General features: G+C 41.2%; 1 protein-coding gene across 3 annotated transcripts in view; it reads right to left on the bottom strand.

Moving 5' to 3' along the window:
- Positions 1-23,187, bottom strand: part of kdm4b (lysine (K)-specific demethylase 4B) — a 349,744-nt gene extending 326,557 nt beyond the window's left edge. The window contains exon 1 of one of the 3 annotated variants that reach the window (XM_028816605.2): positions 23,021-23,187. The gene's annotated coding sequence lies outside the window, so the exon portion shown is untranslated. Of the gene's footprint in view, positions 1-22,151; positions 22,170-23,020 lie in introns of those variants that run through there. The other 2 variants (XM_028816603.2, XM_028816604.2) reach the window with 2 other exon arrangements.
- Positions 23,188-23,556: the final 369 nt, after the last annotated feature.

Below are 23,556 nucleotides of genomic sequence, written 5' to 3'. Positions count from 1 at the left end.
GTATGTTAGGTTTGCTGTCCAGTCGCACTACACAACAGAAGGTAAGCTTTACTTCAACAACTACTGCTTTTTGCACAACTCTCAGTCAAATGACATCTTGACATCCAGGCAGGGTGGAAGTGGCAGATCTTAGGGATTAGATTTTAAAAGGAGTACAACCACAGAGTTGTACAGATCATAATGAAAATTAGGCTGAAGTCCTCCAAGAGCATACAAAATTCAAAAAATTATTGGAAGGGTCACACTACAGCAGAAAACAAAGTAATGGTGTATAAGGCAAGATGGGATCAGACTACCACAGTTTCAGCCTTCTACCCCTTGATATCAACACTTGTTTTGAAAAAGATAATTTAATATTTCTGTTCATTTTTGCCGAGTAATTTTCTCCTGGATTTAAGAAGACAACTAAAGTCCCCGTCACATTACATGACTTTTACAGCGATTTGTAGTTGCAGACTTCATTCACATAATCTTAGCAAGTTGGAGTGGGTCATGGTGCACTCTCACGACTTTCAGTTGTCTAGTCTGACATATTCCGTCAAACTACTCCGTGGCTTGCCCCACTAAATTGAACAGATTTAATTCTGTCGTAAAGAAATACTCAAACCAAAAATTATATTTGTTATACATTATTTACCCAATGTACTGTCAGGAAATAGAACTGGATAAAATAACAGCAGGAACTGTTTAGGAGAAGAGAGAAGATGGTATAGATGTGTTAGGGGGGTCAAATGAAGAAGCTGATGTCACACACTAAGAGAATTTGGGAAAGGGTTATAGAGAGAATGCTTAAGGAAGAGACCATAGTGAAGGGCCAGTTTGGTTTTATGCCAGGGAGAAGAACAACTGATGCAGTCTTTGCACTGAGATAGCTCATAGGGAAGCACTCTGGAAAAAAAACAAAAAGGTCTGCATATGGTGGTCTTTAATTTGGAGATGGCTTATGATCGAGTGCCATGTCAAGAGGTCTGGAGGTGCCCGAGAGAGAAAGAAGGACCAGAGAAGTGTGTGAGGATTGTCCAGCAGATGTACCTCTTCCATCTACCATATATACTTGCGTATAAGTCGGGTGTTGAAACCCAAAAAATCGATCATAAAATCAGACCCCGACTTGTATGCCCGTGCAATAATGCAACACTTTTTTTTTTGCTTCCTCCAATCTCGCACCAGTTTCTCAAACACATTGAATTTTGTTGCAGCAGCGCAGTTACCAATTTCTTTCACCACTTCAAGTCAAGTTGGGGAGCATGCACTGGTACAGCGCGTTGCCGCACCCACCACACGACGAAACAGCTCAGGATCCCGGTTGGCAACCCCCCAGGCAGACACGCGGTCCAGTCCCACCCTCTGGAAATGACCCTCTATCTGCTGCAGCCAGATGTGTTACATGGGTGTTCCCTTGGTCTGGTCCAGCTACTCGGGTCCCCAACAATGAGGATCCTATAAGCTGGATCACCTTGGGGGAAAGGCGCCATATGGCCATAGTGTTGTAACTGACGCTCCCTCACAATGCAGGTAATGTGCCTCATTCGGGACTCCATGAATAACACAAAGTCAAAACAATGGTACCCAAGGATTTTCTGGGAGAGACACAGTACTGAAGGAGTCCAATCTTCATCTCAGGTCACTGGATAGCATCCATGTCTCGCAACCATATAGCAAGACAGGAAGCACCAGAACTCTAAAGACTTGGACCTTCGTCCTTTTGCAGATATCGGGAGCGCCACACACCCCTTTCCAGCGACCTCATGAGACCCCCATGCTCTCCCAATCCATCTACTGACTTCATAGGAACAGTCACCAGAGTCATGAATGTCACTGCCAAGATAAGTAAACCTCTCGACAAGTAAACTACAACTACTTTCGCCACTTCAACAAATTTTAATTTAAATCCAGCTTCATATTTCCTTCTGATCGGATGTTTCATTATAGATAAGGGATGCTCTTACGATAAAAGAGCATGAGGGTGTGAGATACAAAAAACTGCGCAAACGTCACTTCGGAATAGTTTGGGTATTACCGTGTGGTCACGAAGGCACAATACATAGAAAAAAAAGGCTGTGTGCTCTGCGGTTACTCTCTCAGGTGAGCGTTAGCATATCATAATCTCTTGGACCAATGGTCCGAGTTTTCCGCATTCAACTTATACGACAACATTATAAAATACCGGAAATTATTCCGTAAAATCAAGCCCTGACTTATCCGCAGAACTAAAATGCGAGTATATACGGTATTCTTGATCCTATCCCGGTCATCCAATCAGCTCATCTTTTTACTTATTAGTTTTGCACATGAACTATAAATAAACATTATTATGATATGTTCCAATAAAAATAATTCATAGTATGTGTTTTTTTAATGCTCTGGTCCAATTTATGATCATAATTTTTGTTATTTTTTTATGAATTAACAGGCTAATTGTGCAGTGTGAAACTAAAAAGCTCAAGTGCAGTAAAATAATGCTGTTTGCCCGACGGGCCATGAGGCCAGGGGGAACTCTTCACAAGACCGTGTCTCCTGCTCAATTTGAAATGACCTGAGAGGTTTAAAACTCACCACTATGCAACACCCCCACCATTAAAAAGAAGAAAAATAGAAAAAAAAACACAAAGTCACCCCACCCACTGCAGAAAGCTGACTTAAAACAGCCCAATGGATACAATGGAACCTTGTTCAGCTAGCCTGGTCACACTTAAGCAAATAAAGCACACCAAACGACTCCAGGCATCCAACAGAAAGCATATGAGGGTCCCCATCTTAAACAACAATATAATTAAATATTTACATATTGTCCCATAATACAAATATCCTGTAGACGGAATGAAAATGCAGGCAATACATTCAAATAGAGAGTATTCAAATGAAGGCAATGTTGCTGATGTACAGCATTTACAGAATGTCTGGGTCCTTCTGTGGAAATACTGGTTTGAATTATTTTTAAATCATGAAAAAATATAAAAGGTAAAAAAAAAAAAAAAAAGCACCATTGTTCATTTAAAGAAAATGTGCCTTATCTTTAGGCTCCATGTGAAATGGACATCTGTTATGGTTTAGAGGGGCAAAGATAAAAGGATGAAGTCTCGTGTTCCGTTTGCTCCAAGCTCTTCACTGGCGTGGTCGATATTGGACCTTTGTCCTATAATCGTCTCCCAGGCTGATGTTCACTCGATTACGCGGACCACTTTTGCGAGTCGCTCAAATGCAGTGGTTCTTAAATTTGTTTTTCTCGTGACCCCATGTTGCCTTTTGTGAGTTTTCACATCTCACAATTGCCTTTGTGCATCATAAAGAAATTTGACAATTAAGAGGGGACCATTCAGTACATCAAGTCTTGTTTGTTTAGTTAATATCTAAGCTGTCCCAACATCTCATCCAGATTCTTCTCAAAGGTTGTCGAGGTTTCTGCTTCCACTCCCATGTCTCAGTAGTTTGTTCCAGAGACTCACAACTCTATGTAAAAAAGTGTTTCCTCGCTTCAGTTTTAAATGCACTTCCTCTTAATTTCCAGTGATGTCCTTGAGTATGTGATTCACCAGTTAAGCTGAAGGAATGTTGCTTGATCTACTTTATCAATGCATTTTCAGGATTCTAAACACCTGGAGTAGGTCCCCACGCAGTATTCTCTGCTTAATACTAAGCAGGATTCAGTCTCGACTGCGTGATGGCTTTCCGGCATAGCTTTGCGTTTCCAAAGTATAGCAAGCTCACCACTTTGTCTATTCTGTTTAAAACAATTCCAATAGCAAATTGTGCAAAACAAACAATGAATACAGACTAATATAAATGAAGTTGTTACTCTATTGTACGAGAGATGTTCAAAAAGTTTCAGCACTTTTATGTTGTGATTGGAAACAGTGAAGCGATAGGAGTGGTAATTGGGCATTGAAAAGTTGGCACGACGCTGGGAAAATTCTTCATAGCCACCTTCGTTTGCGCTGGAAAAGGTACAAAATTTGTTTTTGAAATTCTTAATAAATAGAGTTAAAATAAAAGTGTGGAAACTTTTTGAACGTCCCTCGTACTTGTACAAGAGAATCCACAGTGACACAGTGAGAATTCTCGCTCTTCCGACCCCTTCACTTTCATCACACTTTTTGATGTTGCAGCCTTCAGCTAAAATTATTTCAATTAATTTTTTTCCTCATCTAGTAAAACTCAGCACCCTACAGAATGACAGGATTTTGCAAATTTATTAAAACCAAACAAACTGTAGTATTCGGATCCTTTGCTATGACACCTGAAGTCTGGCTTAGGTGCATCTCATTCTATTGATCATCACTGAGCTGTTTCGACACCTTCTTTAGTTCTACGGTGTTGTACCGTGTTAGCCATTATGGATGTAGTGAGAAGTTAAAGGTGCAATTTTCCTTAACTTCTCACTACACTTTTTCTGGAGTCCAGATATGGTCAACTCAATTGACTGGACCGATTAAGAAAGTCACATCTATCTATAGAAGGTCCAACAGTTGAGCAAAAACCGGGCCAGGAGGACGAAATAACTACCTGCAGAAATTTGAGACAGGATTACAGTATGTCAAGGCACAGATGGAGAGAAGATTACAAAAAATGTCCGCAACATTCATTTTTTTAAACAACCACATCTCTTTTCAGAGCTAGCCACCCAATCAAAACTGAGCAATCATGGGAGGAGTGCTTTTGTAAGAGAGGTGAGCAAGAAGCATTTGGTCAATCTGGCTGAGATCCAGAGAACCACTGTATGAGGTGGGAGAAACTTCCAGAAGGACAACCATCATGGCAACACCCAAATAATCTGTGCTGTATGATCGAGAGGCCATGATCGAGAGGCCAGACTGGAGCCTGCTCAGTAAAAGACACATGTAGGTGCGTTTTGCAAACTTCAAGACTCTCAGACTGAAAAACAAGATTCTGTGGTCTGATTAAACCAACATTAACATCATGTCTGGAGGAATCCATGCACTGCTCATCATCTGTGCAATGCCATTTAAATGGTGAAGCATGGTGGTGGTAACATCAGGGACTTGAAGACTAGATAGTAGCAAAGAATGGAGCAAAGAACAGAGATATCCTTAATCATTATTATAGACAGCATACCAACTAGTGACTTGCTAAATCTGATGTGAACTACGAAATTTCCCCGATGACCTCAACCCGTCTTATTTTTTTTGGATATGCTATGGGGTCCCATTATTTTTTTGTCCTTTGTCTCACACACACACACACACACACAACATATATCAATTCCTTTTGCTGCAACCGATTTAAAGGTGGAGCAGGGAAGGGGAGAGTGTGTGATATAGTGATAATGATTTCCACTTCCGCCTCCCAGATCAGAAGACGACGCCCATGAAAGTGAAGATGGACGCCTCGTTTGTGCCGTGCTAAAACCCACCTCCACCCCTCAAGACATCATAAAAAGTACCCAGCATCAGGAAGCAATTGCAATTCATCAACCATCCTCTCAACGGGACTTTGGGTCACATGTGAGACAGCAACAATTACTTTTGTTTTCCTATTACCTTTAAATAATCAATGTCAAATAAAACAGGGCTTTTTCCACGGAACATCAGATGTTCTTCAGACTGAAGTCTGCTTCATTTAGGCTATGTCCACACCACTACATTTTCATTTAAAAATAGTATTTTTAAAGGAAAATGACATCACTTCATAGTAAGAATTTTCACTTTATTTATGAAAGTTATCTCCACCCACATTAAACAACTGAAAACACAAATGACAAAGCTGTGCACATCATCAGAAACAGGAGTAGGAGGAGGAAAAGTCCTCCACACTAGACAGCTCACACTTACACACAGAAAACAGCAACTGTGTATATGAAAAAACAAACTTACGATGAGGTGGAACACTTATTGAGAGTAACGCACAAGTACTAAAGCAACAAAAGCGGCTGAGAAAATGTAAGTAGAAGCTGTAGGCCTCAGAGGTAACCTACAAAACTGGATCTTTAGTTAGTTAAATGGCAGCAGACAAAGAGTACAGTTAAAAAAAGACTGCAGTCCCTCAGGGGTCTGTCCTTGGCCCATTACTTTAACTGATTTATATTAATTAGGTGTACAGTATCATCTCCAGACAGAGGAGCAGCTTCAGCGACAGACTGCTGTCACTGTCCTGCTCCACTGACAGACTGAGGAGATCGTTCCTCCCCCACACTATGAGACTCTTCAATTCCACCAGGGGGGGTAAACATTAACATTATACAAAGTTATTGTCTGTTATACCTGCATTTTTATCTCTCTTTAATTTAATATTGTTTTATCAGTATGCTGCTGCTGAAGTATGTGAACTTCCCCTTGGGATTAATAAAGTATCTATCTATCTATCTATCTAATGACACTAATTCTGGTGTAGTTAGTAAACTTGTCAAATTCACTGATGACACCAAAACTGGAAGGATGGCCGACACTGAGGAGGGAGGAAAATTAATTCAGAAAGACCCAGACAAGCTGAAGAACTGGGCAAACACCTGGAAAATGGAGTCTAATGTAGAAAAGTGCAATGTGGTACATGTGGGAAACTTGGAGTCGCCAACCCAATACAACTCGGAGTCCTGCCACGTGCAAAGGTTCGCTGACGACACTGCTATCATGGGCTGCATCAGGAGTGGGCAGGAGGAGTATAGGAGCCTAATCAAAGACTTTGTTAAATGGTGCGACTCAAACCACCTACAACTGAACACCAGCAAAACCAAGGAGCTGGTGGTGGATTTTAGGAGGCCCAGACCCCTCATGGACCCCGTGATCATCAGAGGTGACTGTGTGCAGACTGTGCAGACCTATAAATACCTGGGAGTGCAGCTGGATGATAAATTGGACTGGACTGCCAATACTGATGCTCTGTGCAAGACAGGACAGAGCCGACTATACTTCCTTAGAAGGCTGGCGTCTTTCAACATCTACAATAAGATGCTGCAGATGTTCTATTAGACGGTTGCAGAGAGCGCCCTCTTCTACGCGGTGGTGTGCTGGGGAGGCAGCATAAAGAAGAGGGACGCCTCACACCTGGACAAACTGGTGAGGAAGGCAGGCTCTATTGTAGGCACAGAGCTGGACAGTTTGACATCCGTGGCAGAGCGACAGGCGCTCAACAGGCTCCTGTCAGTCATGGAGAATCCACTGCATCCACTGAACAGGATCATCTCCAGACAGAGGAGCAGCTTAAGCGATAGACTGCTGTCACCGTCCTGGTCCACTGACAGGAGATCGTTCCTCCCCCAAACTATGCGACTCTTCAATTCCACTCGGAGGAGTAAACATTAACATTATACAAAGTTATTGTCGGTTATACCTGCATTGTTATCACTCTTTAATTTAATTTTGTTTTTTATCAGTATGCTGCTGCTGGAGTATGTGAATTTCCCTTTGGGATTAATAAAGTATCTATCTATCTAACAAGAGAATCAATTATAAATACAATACGGGAGACACAGAGCTACAGGAAGAAACCTTTGAAAAGGATTTGGGGGTTTCTGTTGATGCAACATTTTCATTGAATAAGCAATGCACAGAAGCAATTAAAAAGGCAAATGCAACAATAGTTTACATTACAAAAACTTTTGAATACAATTCAAGGAACATTATGCTCAAACTACATATGCACTACTGAGACCACATCTTCAGTACCGTGTGCTGTTCTGGTCACCACAGTAGAACAAAGACATAACAGCACTTGAAGCTGTGCAGAGAAGAGCAGCCAAGTGCATCTCAAGGCTTGAGAACATGTTCCACTGTGAAAGACTCGGAGAACTAAACTTGTTTTGTCTCAAGCAGAGGAGACTGTGTGGGGGGCTTCATCCAGGTATTTAAAATCCTCATATGAATTGAGAAAGTAGATTCAGCAGAACTCTTCTCAGCTTAAGGGTGAATCACGTACTTGAGAACATTAGTGGAAACTAAGGGGAAGTGCACTTAAAACTGAAGCCAGGAAGCACTTCTTTACCTAAGGAGTTGTGGAATTTTGGAACAAACTGCAGAAGCAGAGACCTTGACAACCTTAAAGAAGGATCTAGGTTAGTTACTGGGACAGCTTAGATATTAGCTAAACAAACGGGATGTGTCCAGCTACAGATCTCCATAGCTCTGCTGGACAGACAATTGGATTGCTGATTTTTTTGCCACTTGATTTACTTGACTTGAGTCAGAGAACCCTTCATCAACCCTAATCTCAACCATTGCATAAGCAGGTGTTATAACTGATGTATAATATAAAGCAACAACCTCCTCAATAGAGTCGAGCTCTGGAGGTCAGCAACTAGAGTCTATTGAAACAAACGGGCTTGATGGACTGAGTGGTCTCCACTCATTTGTCAAATTCTTTTGTTTCTTAATGAGCAGAATCTAATCAGAGAGGGCCATGTAATAAGCACAAACCAATCAGAACACAATTCATCTGTCCACACTGCTATGCTGTGCTTATTGCCTTACACACCGTGCTGCAGGGACAATAATAACGCAGGTAATTTTGCTTCAATAAAATAATTTACAGTCATGCACCAACTTATGGCTCAATTTGGGACCGGCCATTTGTTTGAATGTTGGTTACAAGGTGTACTGTTCATTGGGTCTGGCATGGGTCACTCTTGCTTCACCAAGGGGGGCAGTTTACAAAACCTGCTAGTGGGTCTTCAATGAATTTAAAAAGAAGATATGGGGTGAATGGATAAGAATTAGCCATGGGGAGCAGCACCCATTAAAACAAACCTTAAAGGGCACTCCAGTGGTCAGGAAACAAAATAATAACGATCAATTTATCACTGTGGCTGGATTAAGCAATTTCTAGAACATTATTACCCTTTTGTTTTCCTATGGCCTTACGTACAAAACGTCCTAACCTGGCAGCTGTAAACTGGCACCTGGCTGTACTGTGTTTGGTTTCTCATTAATAGTAATCGGTACTATGCAAAGCGTGTTACTTTTTACATGTCACCCTAGTGCGCCTAAGACTCTGTTGAAGAGATTAGCACTGTATGTTCATCAATGTGACTTCTCAAACATTTGCCTCAAGAAATTGAGCTTGTGGAAGCTTCTACCCAAGGCTGCTGAAAAAAAAAAAATCACATATTAATCAGATTACTAGGACAGCATTTTTTCACTTAAGAAATATAACAAGAGTTAGACCTCTTATAACATTGCAAGATGCTGAGAAATTAGTTCACGCTTTTATTTTCAGTCAACTAGATTACTGTAACGCACTCCTCTCAGGGCCACCCAAAAAAGACATCAATCAATTACAATGAGTGCAGAATGCAGCTGCTAGAATCTTAACTAGGAAAAGAAAAACCGAGCATATCACACCAGTTTGATGTCACTACACTGGTTACCTGTGTCATTTGGAATTGACTTTAAAAAAATAGATGCGCAGGTGAGCAGAATTCAAGGACATGCGCAGCCAACATCATCCTTAACTGAAACCTGGTTAAGGGTTTACATGGCCAAATAAATGGGCTACTCATGGAGAAATCTACGTGTGTTAATCAGGTTTCCCAGAGACCAATAACCCAATTTCTCAAACTGGAATAAGGGTTTACATGGCATTTCAGAAACCCAGTTTCTGTGAATAACCGGATGTAAACACACTGATTGATAAAGCTTAGGGATGCTCTGATCAGGTTTTTTTTTTTTTTTTTTTTTTTTTTTTTTAAGGCCAATACCAATCACTAATTTTATGTTACTTGATTGGCCGATACCGCTTTTGAATTTTTTTTTTCTTTATACCTTTAAAAAACTTTACACGCTAATCTCTTGCATAACCAGACAAACAGAAGTCTTATGTCCTCTATTAAAGTGTATTTTTATAATTAAAACTATAGACCACAGACGTCAGTTGTTAATTTTTTATTAACAAAATATTGTAAAAATTCTGTAGGCTATTGTTCAGTGACCATAAAATACTAAAATAAATATAATTTCCTTAAAAAACATACTTTAACTAATAAAATATGTAGAAAAATATTAATCAGTAATACATCTCTATCTTTATATGTAATATGCTATCGTGGAAGTTCATTTGTCTGTCCAGGATTTTAAATCACCTGTAGCTTGCAAACCGTTTGATCGTTTGACCTGAAATTTGGTACACATACACTACGTGACGTATACTATCTGCTTTCGGGGTGACGATTGATCTCCAACGTTATTCCTCTTTTTACTTTTATTTTATTTTATTGTAGAATCAACTCTCACCAGTGGCCAGCAGGGCGGCCATGCGGCGCATGTGTATGGGCGCCGCAGGGCGCCGTTCTCATTCCCTACCACCTTTGCCGCCACTTTTCATATCTTAAATCATTCATGAGGCAGATTAAAGACTTAAGTGCCAGCTTAAGTGAAAAATTAAGGAAAACATACTAAGTAATTGCAACACAAACACTGACTTATCAGTTTTAACGTGAAAAGATGCAGACGAAAGAAGAGAAGAAGCGGGCTGCTAGGGTGGAGAAATGAAGAGCTGCTCAGGAAACAGCAAGCGCATCAACCTCTGAGCAAATGAATGGTAAATGTACAGAGAAAGAGGAGGAAAACTATAAGTCAAGTGTATTCACTGCATGTTATCGTGCAGTACGCCGTTACTGGTATATATATAAAACCCAACGTCTGTCTGTCCACTTTTCACGAGAGAACTACTTACTAGATTTAGATCAGGTTTTTTCCTATATATTGCTTGAACATTCCAGTTGATTTTGCGACCTCATCACGCTAAGTATCATAGTTTGCTTGTGGTACAGATTTATTTACGTGAATCTGAGAGAGCGGCTGTGGGCCAAGCGGACGGGGAAGCGGGTGGGTCCCTCCTCACTCACGCGCCATCCTCGGGGTGTATCTTACATCTGCTTAGCTAGCGAAGAGAGAACTACTTAACGGATTTAGATCTGGTTTTTTTCTAGAATTTGCTTGAACATTCTGGTTGATTTTGCGACTTCTCTCATTGCACTAAGAATCATAGTTCAGGAGAGATATATTCACGCTAATTCGACACACACACACACACATATATATTTATTTATTAATAATCATGGTTTGTTGTGGAACACACCAATGTTCACTATTCATGTAGTGTGGCATCAATAGCAACTTGGTCATAGCAGGCTCTGACTCAAGACAATATCAAGCCAGTTTGATGTAGTCACATGTCGTAGAGGTGGACTCCTGCATGAGCAAAAGTTGATGCCCAGTGTGTGCCCAGACAAAATTAAAATGCGTACAATATGGACACAAACAGACAAAAACACAATACAGTCTACAGCAAAAAAGAAGAAGAGAAAAGTACAACAGAGGTCTCAAGAAACAAAGGAAAATGTGTGTTCTGTGCCACACACATAGAGGAGAGGTGAGTGGGACTTTGGAGCCAGCACAAATGTCCATAGGACATCTCATTGGTATTCTAGTGTGCTTGACATTAATTGGCTGCAAAAATTTGTCAACCGCAGAATACTTTGAGGCCATACTTGGAAATCTGAAACAAAACAGTTCACAATCCTGTTTAGCTACAAAAGTACAGAAGGAGATGTCAAGGAACTGCCCAAGATAATCTGTTAAACATGGTGCTTGTGGGGTCCCTAAGGCTTGGGCATGTATGGCTGCGACAGGTCCTGGCACACTTTCTCTTCAGGGATAATGGAACTGCGGACAACAGTGACACTATAAATTCTGAGGCGTAGAAACATCTGATCTGCTCAAGTTCCAGAAGATGCATCCACACTCATTGGATGGCGCTTAATCCTACAATAAGATAATGAGCCAAATATACTGCTGAGACAACACAGGAGTTTATGAAAGCTAAAAAAATAGACATTTCCTGAATGGCCAAATCACTCGCCTGATTTAAATCCAACTGAGCAGGCCTTTCATACCCCGTGCTGTGTCCCAAAAAATATAGAAACTTCACCTCAAAGCGAGCACAAGGCATATAACATTTCTTCATGTTGGTTGAGCTGCAATGGTTAACCACTGATGTCATTTATTAATTTATCACCACATGCTTGAATCAAAGACACATTTGAGACAGAAATTGAAAACCACTAGAAGGCAATAGGAATTAACAACAATGATAATGGATGGATGGATGGATGGATGGATGGATGAAGTTATCTGCTATGGTACTTTTCATTTTTATGGTTTCGGAAAGATGCACAAGATAAACAAGACACGTAAAGAAGGAGACTCCAACAATGTTCATGTTGACAACTGGGTTGCCTGGCTTAGATGGACTTAAGCTTCCATACTGCATAATCCATCCAACTTCTAGACGCCTCTCAAAGGAAACCAAGTTCTACATAAAGACAAAAATGGCAGCTTGAGTCTTAATTATTTGGCCATAGTGTAAACATCACATAAGAACATAAGGATGGTGTCACATTTTGCCTACCTTGCTCACTAATGTACAAGCTTTCTAAATAAGAGGATCAAACTGGAAAAACTGTTGGAAAGAACATAAGAATGCTATGACGATTCGAGTATCCCAGGCCTTGTGATCCGTGTCTCTACAAGCAAATGATAAACTTGAAGAATTCCTGGAAAAAAATGAGGATGCCTTGATATTTGCTGTACTGTACCCACTCATTTTCAGGCTTTGTTTATGCATGGGTGAAACTGGAAAGGTTCCTGGGAATTACCCTCAGTCCCAGTTGGAAAACTGGCAGATTGACTTTTTTTTTTTTTTTTGAGCATTTGTGGATGAATTTGCAGAGTTTGTTGAAAGTGAAGGCCACATCTCGCATTAAGTGTTTAATTGCGACGAGACAGGGTTATTTTGGAAAAAAATGCCCGGAAGAACCTACATCACCCAAGAGGAGAAGGCACTACCTGGACACAAGCCTATGAAAGACAGGCTTACACTTTTATTTTGCGCTAATGCAAGTGGTGACTTTAAGGTCAAGCCACTTTTAGTCTCCCATGCTGAAAATCCCCGCGTCTTTAAGTGCAATCCATATTACTAACCGAGAATGCTAAACCGGATGGACGCAGGGACATCCGGCCATGGGCCATAGCCGCAAAAAGACGTACTGCGCAGGCGCCCCAAGAAATGAGGGGCCACGAGAGGCGGATGAGGGGCCGCGAGAGGCGGACAAGACCACAGAAAAAAGGAGTGAGCACAGAAAAAAGGAGTCAAAGAAATGAGGCGCCGCGAGCACAGAAAAAAGTAAAAGGCACAGAAAAAAGTAGTCAAACGCAGGCGCCGCACGAAACCCATTGCACACGAAACTAGCACACAAAAAAAAAAGAAGACGCTCGCGCACAACAGCAAGGCACCCCCCCCCCCCCCCCCTACAGGCACCGGACGGGACACACACCAAGAGGGGGATTTAACAAGCCCCTGGAACACAAAAAAAAAAAAAAACAAAACCACCCCACACACCCTACAAGCAACGGACGGGACACACACAAAGAGGGGGATTCAACAAGCCCCTGGAACACAAAAAGAAAGAAGACGCTCGCGCAACAACAATCCTCACCCACCCCCTCCCCCCCACACATCAATAAGAAGTGACACCCAAAGCCACATATCTAAAGGAAACGTCCATATTAAACATACGTCATCTCAACACCTTCACACTGGGCAGCATAGGTGTCAGCATAGGTGGATCTCCTTAAAATAAAGCACTATTAACCGTTCAACTGCAGAAAAGGCTACATATTAACAGTGAGTGCGATCCTCCTTATTACTTATCCATATTTCGCATGCTGAGGAACAAACAAGTCATGAATACACGGTCACGGGTACAAAACGATTCGGATCGGATAACGGGACCAAACACACGAACATGAATGAAACAACAAAATACACAGCAGCGCATACAACGCGCTTCGGAAACTCCGGGAGAAAAAATGTCTCGGATCAAAAAACACAAAGCTCAAGTAACCCCGTTACAGAGACGTGCCCAAATGGACAGACACAATGAACGTAGACGCATACAGCGCACGTCTCAAAGTGCTGCATCGAAACAAGCACGATTTCAAACCAAAAGAGCTCGCGTCTCAGACATACAAAAAAGGGAGCGAAGAGACTGAATAAATGAACGCAGACGTGTACAACGCGCATATGAACTGCCAGAAAAAAAGCAAGCAAGACTCCAAAAGCAGAAAGCTCAACTGACCGACATACAAAAACGGACAAGGCTCGATACAAACAATGCACGACGTAGACTGAAACGGACTTTTCGCAAAGCGGAGGCGAATCAATTAAAAATCCAAAATAGTGCGTCACAAATAATGGACATGCAACAACGCGGCACTCAAACGCCACAAGCAAAACATGCCCGTCGCGGACATCAACGCCAGACACCTGCTAAACGCTTACGCCAGTTGGCTGACAACGCCTTCAATAATGAGTGCACTATTGAGGAAAATTCATTGGGATTAATGAATGTCATTTGCAATCATTGTCATTCACTTAACTTCACAGAAGAAACAACTGGCAATACAAATAATGAATTTACACGTTGTTGTCAAAAGGGGCAGATTAGACTGCCTCCTTTACATTCATATCCTGAATATCTACAGAAGCTTCTAACTAACGATGTGCCTGAAAGTAAAAACTTTATGAACTGCATTAGATCCTACAATAGTTCATTTGCTTTTGCATCTACCGGAGTACATATCAGGCCACCAAAAGGCAATGGCCCATACTGCTTTCGCATATGTGGTTAACACAATGCACTATATTATGTCCAAAAAATATTAATGTTAATCACATTAATAACCGGGTCATTTCATTACTTCCTGGAGAGACACAGCTCTTTCTAAGCTCTGACAAAGTTGACTCTGATGACGACAATGAATATCTGAATTTCCCCTTAGAATATTTGAACACTATTAACCCGGACTGATGACCACAACACAACCTTACCCTTAAAAACGGAACAATAATCATGCTATTAAGAAACCTTAACACTAAACAGGGTTTATGCAATGGCACACGTTTAGTCGTCAACACCATGACACACAATGTTATTCAAGCAACAGTTCTTACAAGATCACATGCTAACAATACTGTTCTCATTCCTAGAATTGACCTTACGAGTTCTGACCTAGAATTACCTTTTACATTGAAACGCCGACAGTTCCCCATTAAACCTGCATTTGCCATGACCATCAACAAATCACAAGGACAAACCATGGACAAGGTTGGCATCTACCTCTCTGAGCCCGTTTTTGGACATGGACAACTTTATGTTGCCTTCTCACGTGTTCGACGTTCATCTGACGTTAAAAGTTAAAGTTATAAATGATCCATGCCAAGGAAGACTCATTCAAGGACAAGACACCATCTTTACTACTAATGTTGTATACAAGGAAATATTCCAATAAAACATTACTCTATGCCAAACACTCTATTTTTTATTTCTATAGTCATCATCCAAACCTGCACACTATTCTATATCTAATTCATACATCTCACTCTTTGTCATGCCCCAACACCAGGGGTTGTTGAGCGAAGCGAGCAGGGGGCGGAGCCCCCTAGTAAAGTCTAAACTGCCTGTACAATGGTGGGCAAATAGCAAGGCATGGGTAACTCGGACATTATTTATGGATTGGCTGACAAAAGTGTTTGCCCCAACTGTCAAAAATTATCTTCAGTAAAAGGATCTTCCTCTTAGATGTCTTCTCTTAATGGATAATGCTCCTGTGCATCCACCAGGTTTGGAGGAAGACCTGGATATCGAGTATGACTTCATCAACGTCAAATATCTTCCACCCAATACTACTCCATTACTGCAACAGATGGATCAGCAGGTCATTTCCAATTTCAAGAAGCTATACACCATGGCACTGTTTTCCAGATGTTTCCAGGTAACTAATGACACTGATTTGACTGTTCACGTTTTTTTGGAAGGAGCACTTTAACATTCTCCACTGCATCAACCTCATTGACAAAACCTGGAGTGAGGTCTCTTCCCGCGCATTGCAATCTGCCTGGAGGTAACTTTGGCCAAGTTGTGTCCGAGACTTCGAGGGATTTGAAGCAGAGAGCTCTGCCGAAGTGGTGAATGAAATCGTGTCCATTGGCAAGCGTATGGGATTAGAGGTCAATGATGCCGACGTGGAGGACCATTGAGATGAACTAACCACAGAAGAGCTGGTTGCCTTATAGGAAGAGCATTCGTCAGAGGATGAGAAGGTTAGGGAGGAAATCACCTGTGCTCAGATAAAGGAAATTTGCAATAAGTGGAATGATCCATCCATCCATTTTCCAACCCGCTGAATCCAAACACAGGGTCACGGGGGTCTGCTGGAGCCAATCCCAGCCAACACAGGGCACAAGGCAGGAACCAATCCTGGGCAGGGTGCCAACCCACCGCAGATAAGTGGAATGATGTGCAGGAATTTATTGAGAAGCACAACCCTAACGAAGTTGTGGCTATTAGGGCAATTAACATAATGAATGACAATGCAACATCGCATTTTAGAAAAATTCTGCGGCAAAGAAAAAGACAAATCTTATTAGATCGCTTTCTTGTGCCCAAAGAAAAGGAATCGCGATGTGAAAAAAAACCCCAAATCAGTGTTACCCGATGTTTTTATGGAGGGGGATTCCCCTTCAAAACAGTAGCTTCCTTCTCCTCATCCTCCGCCATCCACCTATGCCACCAACTACAACAAACAAGGTAAATACAGTGCTGTTTTATTTAATTTAGTTTATATGTTTGTACTAATGATATATAAATTTTTATATTTTTTTTATCACAGAAAACCCCTTAAAAAAAATTAAATTACAAAATTTCTGAGGCTGGAACGGATTAATTGTATTTACATTAATTTCAATGGGAAAAATTGCTTTGGTTAGCGAACATTTTAGTTAGCAAACAGAGTCGCGGAATGGATTAAGTTTGTTAACCGAGGTTCCACTGTACTCATTTCTTATCCTGTCCATCCTCGTCACACCCAATGTAAATCCTTCCACTAAACTGGGGAAATTAGCCTGCATTTGTGAAAGCTGCCAGAAAGCTCAAAATTTGAACAAGGTGAGGTTTCTGTCTTAACACCATTCTTCCCAGAATCCCCAACTCCAAATAACATTTCCACCAAAGTGGTTTGGGAGAAACCAACATCAGGGCAAATGCACGTGTGGCCGCTGTTTTTTTGGGGTCTTTCTTTACATTAGTGGTGTATTACGTGGTATTCACGTGATAACAGAAAGATGATAAATTTCAGTTTCCTAGCAGAAATTCTCAGATGACCTCCCTACAAATCTGCAAATCCGAGTCGAACAAATCAGAAAAAACAAAGCTTGAGTTGTCCAGTTTGTGATATAACCTTGACCTTTCGCCTTAGTCAATTGTATAAAATAAAAACAATTAGAACAAAGTCAGCCAGAAATGGTATTTTTGTGGTCAGACTGCATTCGGAGTGACGTAACTCACCTTTAGTAAAATTTAAATTTGCCGTTAAATTCTACAAAATTTACACAACTGATCTTGAATTTACTTTCTGAAAAGAACACATAAACAGAAACCTCATGTTGCTCCCAAAACTCTGACCAGAAACTCATGTGAATGCAGTGAGGTGAGAAGGTGAAACGTCAGAAAATGGAGTTCCGAAAAATCCGAGAGCATGTGAACGCGGCTATTCATCCAAGTAAGAATTTCACTGCACCGTGTACACTCGACTATAAAAACAAAACTTGAACTTGTTGAGAATTCTGGGGTCTTATGCAGTAATTCGGAGGATATGTCCAAGTAAGAATTTCACTGCACCGTGCACACTTAACTATAAACACAAAACTTGAATTTGTTGAGGATTCTGGGGTCTTGAACAGGGAAAATGTAAGATGACTTTCCAGGTATTCCCAAGTCTAATAACCACATCCTCTACACTTGGGAAATTGAGCCCTCATTTGTGAAAGTGTTCAAAAAAGACCACAATTTGGACAAGATGAGGTTTCTGGGAACTACTCAGGGTATTAACATGATATTCCCCATAGCTCCCAACTACAAGTGACATTTCCACTGAAGTAGTCTGTGAGAGAACAGTCCAAAGACATGCAGGTTAGGTGGATTGGCGATTCTAAATTGGCCCTAGTATGTGCTTGGTGTGTGGGTGTGTTTGTGTGTGTCCTGTGGTGGGTTGGCACCCTGCCCGGGATTGGTTCCTGCCTTGTGCCCTGTGTTGGCTGGGATTGGCTCCAGCAGACCCCCGTGACCCTGTGTTCGGATTCAGCAGGTTGGAAAATGGATGGATGGATAGTCTGTGAGAGATCAACATCAGGACAAGTAACCGGTATTTCTTTTCATTTGGTGTGTGTTCAAGTGCTAGCAGAAAGACAGTAAATTTGAATTTCCTAGTTGTGAATTTCACATCAACTCCCTACAAATTTGGAGCTCCAAGTCAAACAATTTGGAAGAAACAAAGCCCGAATTCCCCAATCTGTGACATAACCTTGACCTTTCGCCTTAGTCAGTTGTATAAAATTAAAAACAGAACAAAGTCCACGAGAAATGGCATTTTTGTGGTCAGATTGGATTCAGAGTGACACAACACACCTTTAGTAAACTTAGTCTGCTTTAAATTCCACAAAATTAACTCAAATTTTCTTGAATTGGTCTTTTTCCAAGACCAAGTAACACATAAAAAAAGACCTCATGTTGCTCCCAAAACTCCGACAAGAGACTCGTGTGAACTCAGTAAAGTAGGAAGGTGAAGCATCACAAGATGGAGATCTGAAAACTCCAAGAGCATGTGAACGTGGCTATTCATCCAAGTAAGAACTTCACTGCACCGTGTAGGCTTGACTATAAATGCAAAACATGAATTTGTTAAGGGTTCTGGGGTCTTATGCAGTTATTCTGTGGATACGTCCAAGTAAGAATTTCACTTCAACCCGTACACTCGACTATAAAACGCAAAACTTGAATTTGTTGAGGGTTCTGGGGTCTTATGCAGTTATTCTGAGGATACGTCCTAGGGCTGGGCGATATGGCTCAAAATTCAAATTGCAATATTTTTGGACCAAAAGTCAATATACGATATGCAACGATATTTTTTTTCCTATCTATTATTACTTAAAAAAGAAGCCACACATTTATATTGCTCTTTAGTTATTTACATGTAATTGCAAACTTACAACTTTACATCATAGGCATAAACCAAAATATACTCATTAATGCATGAAACACATCTAAACATTTACGCAAGAAAGCCAGTTGTCTGAATATTAGGTGACGTAGGAGTAGATGCTTTATCTACTTTACTAGGTTTGCCTAAAAAAAACTTAAAATAATAATGTTTCAATATGCTCTTTTTAAGCTATGTTTTGTAAACAAATAAAGTGTGGCAAGAACATGCATTCAGGTAACACAATTTCACAAATTTTGTGCAAGAAAGACAAGTCTGTCAACTGCCTCTGGCTTTAAAGATGCCCTGTGGCAGTTCACGATGTGCTAAATGCTTATCTTTTGCAATGCTGTATGTTACTGCAGCTGTTACTTCCTTCCATTTGGGGCTTGTTTTTTCATACGGTTTTCAACGAGTGAACGTTGCCGCCAGCGTGATTTGTTTTGCGGCAGGGATGTGTTTCGTTGCGTTTTGAGCAGAGTTCTCGCGCATTTTAATACATTCTTCGTACTTCGTAACGTGTTTTGTTTTCAACTGATTGAAGAGGTTCGAGGTGTTGCCGCTCTTCGTTCCTACTTCTCGCTTACAAAGTTTACATATAACAGTCTTTTGTTCTGTATCATTTTGTCTAAAGCCAAACCATTTCCAAATAACGGAGGTCACATTTATACCTTTGACACTAAATCATCGCTGATAGCCGTACTCGTTTCTGCCTCCATCTCAGCCATTGTTGTTACTGTTTAAGATAAGCAGGAGGCGGGGTTTAATTGCAATGACTGCATTTAGGATGTGCTCCAATTAGCAGAAATAACACACTACACACTTGTAGTGTTTAATAAAACATATTACATAATATATTGCGATAGGTTCGTTTTCAAACGATGCATTAACAAATATTGTTCATATTGTGCCACTCGATATATCGCACAGGCCTACGTCCAAGTAAGAATTTCACTTCACCCCGTACACTCGACTATAAAACGCAAAACTTGAATTTGTTGAAGGTTCTGGGGTCTTATGCAGTTATTCCGAGGATACGTCCAAGTAAGAATTTCACTTCACCCCGTACACTCGACTATAAACACAACACTTGAATTTTTTTAGGATTCTGGGGTCTCACACCGAGGATACGTCTAAGTAAGAATTTCACTGCACTGTGTAGGCTTGACTATAAAACGCAAAACTTGAATTTGTTAAGGGTTCTGGGGTCTTATGCAGTTATTCCGAGGATACGTCCAAGTAAGAATTTCACTTCACCCCGTGCACTCGACTATAAAACGCAAAACTTGAATTTGTTGAGGGTTCTGGGGTCTTATGCAGTTATTCTGAGGATGCGTCAAAGTAAGAATTTCACTTCACCCCATACGCTTGACTATAAAACGCAAAACTTGAATTTGTTGAGGGTTCTGGGGTCTTATGCAGTTATTCCGAGGATACGTCCAAGTAAGAATTTCACTTCACCCCGTACACTCGACTATAAACACAAAACTTGAATTTTTTTAGGATTCTGGGGTCTCACACCGAGGATACGTCTAAGTAAGAATTTCACTGCACTGTGTAGGCTTGACTATAAAACGCAAAACTTGAATTTGTTAAGGGTTCTGGGGTCTTATGCAGTTATTCCGAGGATATGTCCAAGTAAGAATTTCACTTCACCCCGTACACTCGACTATAAAACGCAAAACTTGAATTTGTTGAAGGTTCTGGGGTCTCATGCAGTTATTCTGAGGATGCGTCAAAGTAAGAATTTCACTTCACCCCATACGCTTGACTATAAAACGCAAAACTTGAATTTGTTGAGGGTTCTGGGGTCTTATGCAGTTATTCCGAGGATACGTCCAAGTAAGAATTTCACTTCACCCCATACGCTTGACTATAAAACGCAAAACTTGAATTTGTTGAAGGTTCTGGGGTCTTATGCAGTTATTCTGAGGATGCGTCCAAGTAAGAATTTCACTTCACCCCGTACACTCGACTATAAACACAAAACTTGAATTTTTTTAGGATTCTGGGGTCTCACACCGAGGATACGTCTAAGTAAGAATTTCACTGCACTGTGTAGGCTTGACTATAAAACGCAAAACTTGAATTTGTTAAGGGTTCTGGGGTCTTATGCAGTTATTCCGAGGATATGTCCAAGTAAGAATTTCACTTCACCCCGTACACTCGACTATAAAACGCAAAACTTGAATTTGTTGAAGGTTCTGGGGTCTTATGCAGTTATTCCGAGGATACGTCCAAGTAAGAATTTCGCTTCACCCCATACGCTTGACTATAAAACGCAAAACTTGAATTTGTTGAGGGTTCTGGGGTCTTATGCAGTTATTCCGAGGATACGTCCAAGTAAGAATTTCGCTTCACCCCGTACACTCGACTATAAACACAAAACTTTAATTTTTTTAGGATTCTGGGGTCTCACACTGAGGATACGTCTAAGTAAGAATTTCACTGCACTGTGTACACTTGACTATAACAATGAACTTGATCTAATCTAATCCTATTGAGGTTTCTGTGGATGGGACTAACATAAAATCTCAAACTGGAAATATGCAGGCTGGCTTTGCTGTGGTTCCTAATTCTGAATACCACTTCCTCTAAACTTGGGAATTTAGCCTGCGTTTATAAGCAGACCAACATTAAGACATTTTGAGCGTGAGATTCCCTTTGGCTATTTGTGGAGTGTCTGTGTGTGTGCCACCAAGGGATGGGGTCACTGGCATCACTCGTGCCTACAGTGACTAGAAACACCGAGGAGCATTTCTGTTTATATTATCATTGTTGCCATCACTGCTCCGATAATAATTACATTTAAAGAAACGATAAAAAATAAGACAATGGAAAAAAATACCCAGCATGCAGTCAAAGAAGAAGATTATGAATATTCAGACATCGTATTACAATACATAAAAAATGCATCATTAAATTAGGAAACATGATGGGGAAAAAACGTAAATACACGAAGATAAATTCAAGGCAAAAAATACACATGAACAAAAAAAAAAAAAAAGAAAAAACAACGCTTCGAATTAAATGGAAAGAAAGAAACGCGCCAGCGTAAACAAATCAATCAAGACGCAAAGGACCGCCACACAAATCGAAAAGCCGTACCTGCAGAAGCCGTAGTCACTCGCGAGCCGGAGTTGAACTGTCACCAGAGAACGAGCCCCCTGCGCTTCGGGGGCGGCTGACTCAACTCACACCCCCAAATCCCAGAAGAAGCCCCCTTCCCCCTCCACACACACACACACACACACACACACGGATATGCAAATGAGCTCGCGCTATCTGCTCCGCCGGAGCGCCCGTCGAGAATCACAAGCGAAAGTGAGATAGCGCCCGGCCGGCCGGGCGGGCGTACAGGGGTGCTGAAACACACATCAAATGCCACCCACGGCAGATAACGAGTAGGCCACCAAAACCAGTCAAATGGAAGCGAGCAGAAAAGAAAAATTAAAAACATCCAACGAACAATGGTCATTAAACGCCGACGGCCACAAACACACATAACACAGACAGAAAGAGGGGGCTGACCGCCTTCACGGAACTCATCAGAGTCCCCAAGTCGCGAGCTGCTCTTTACAAGCCGGCCCGTCGAATTAGTTTGCTCCTGTCAGCTGTCCTATCCCGTCCTTCCTCGTTTTTCTCCTCCTCCTCCCCCTAACCCAGTGCAACTGGCAGTTTTTATTATTTTTTCCCCTTTTCCTCGATTTAATCGAGTAAAGCTAGACATTTACTACACCACTCCAGTTCAATACTCATCTGGCGGCTTGCCGGACAAGTTTGAACGGATTATTTTTGTCATCTGTCGCTAGTAGCTTTATACCCCCCCCCCCATGCTTTTCGATTAAAAAAAAAAAAAGTCAGCACCTATAGGGGACCCAACGCGAACAATGCTATTTGCTACAATCGTGCTCTTAAAACAGCATGCACATTGACGATCGCGTTTGAAAGGATAATAAAACACATGCACCACTTACCTCTCTTGTATTTTTCTTATGTCGTGTTTTTTTTTCCGTCGTCTTTTCTCTTTTATTCGGTTGCTATTTTTTTGCCCCCCAAACCTTTTACAATCCAGCAGAGCGATTATCTGCGAATAAAACACAGGAAAGACGGCCTCACGCCTACTCGATTCTCTCTTTTCTGATTGGCTAGACGCCTTTCTGCCTCCCGCCCCAAAGCAATAACCCCTTAAGACAATTGGATAACCTCCTGTCACTTTATCCACTGCCTTGGTCGGCAACAAACCTTTTGACGAGACAGAGCGGTGTGCAATTGGATAAGCAAGCTTGGTTACTACTGACAGACGGATGGGGCGGGGCCTTGTGGGATAAATGGGATTTGGTCGCCATTCTGGATCTCGCCGCTACATTACATCCGCACCGCTCCAGAGCCAAAATGGTGGCTTTTCAATAGCAATTTTTAATTATTGATCGATAAAACTGCAGGTGACAAAGGAAATTGCGCTGTTGGTCATCAGAATCAATATATGTCAATTATACATCAAAGAAATCAA

The sequence above is a fragment of the Erpetoichthys calabaricus genome, chromosome 12 (assembly GCF_900747795.2).
Source record: "Erpetoichthys calabaricus chromosome 12, fErpCal1.3, whole genome shotgun sequence".
NCBI classification, from domain to species: Eukaryota; Metazoa; Chordata; class Cladistia; order Polypteriformes; family Polypteridae; genus Erpetoichthys; species Erpetoichthys calabaricus.
This window is presented reverse-complemented; position numbering and strand designations above follow the sequence as displayed.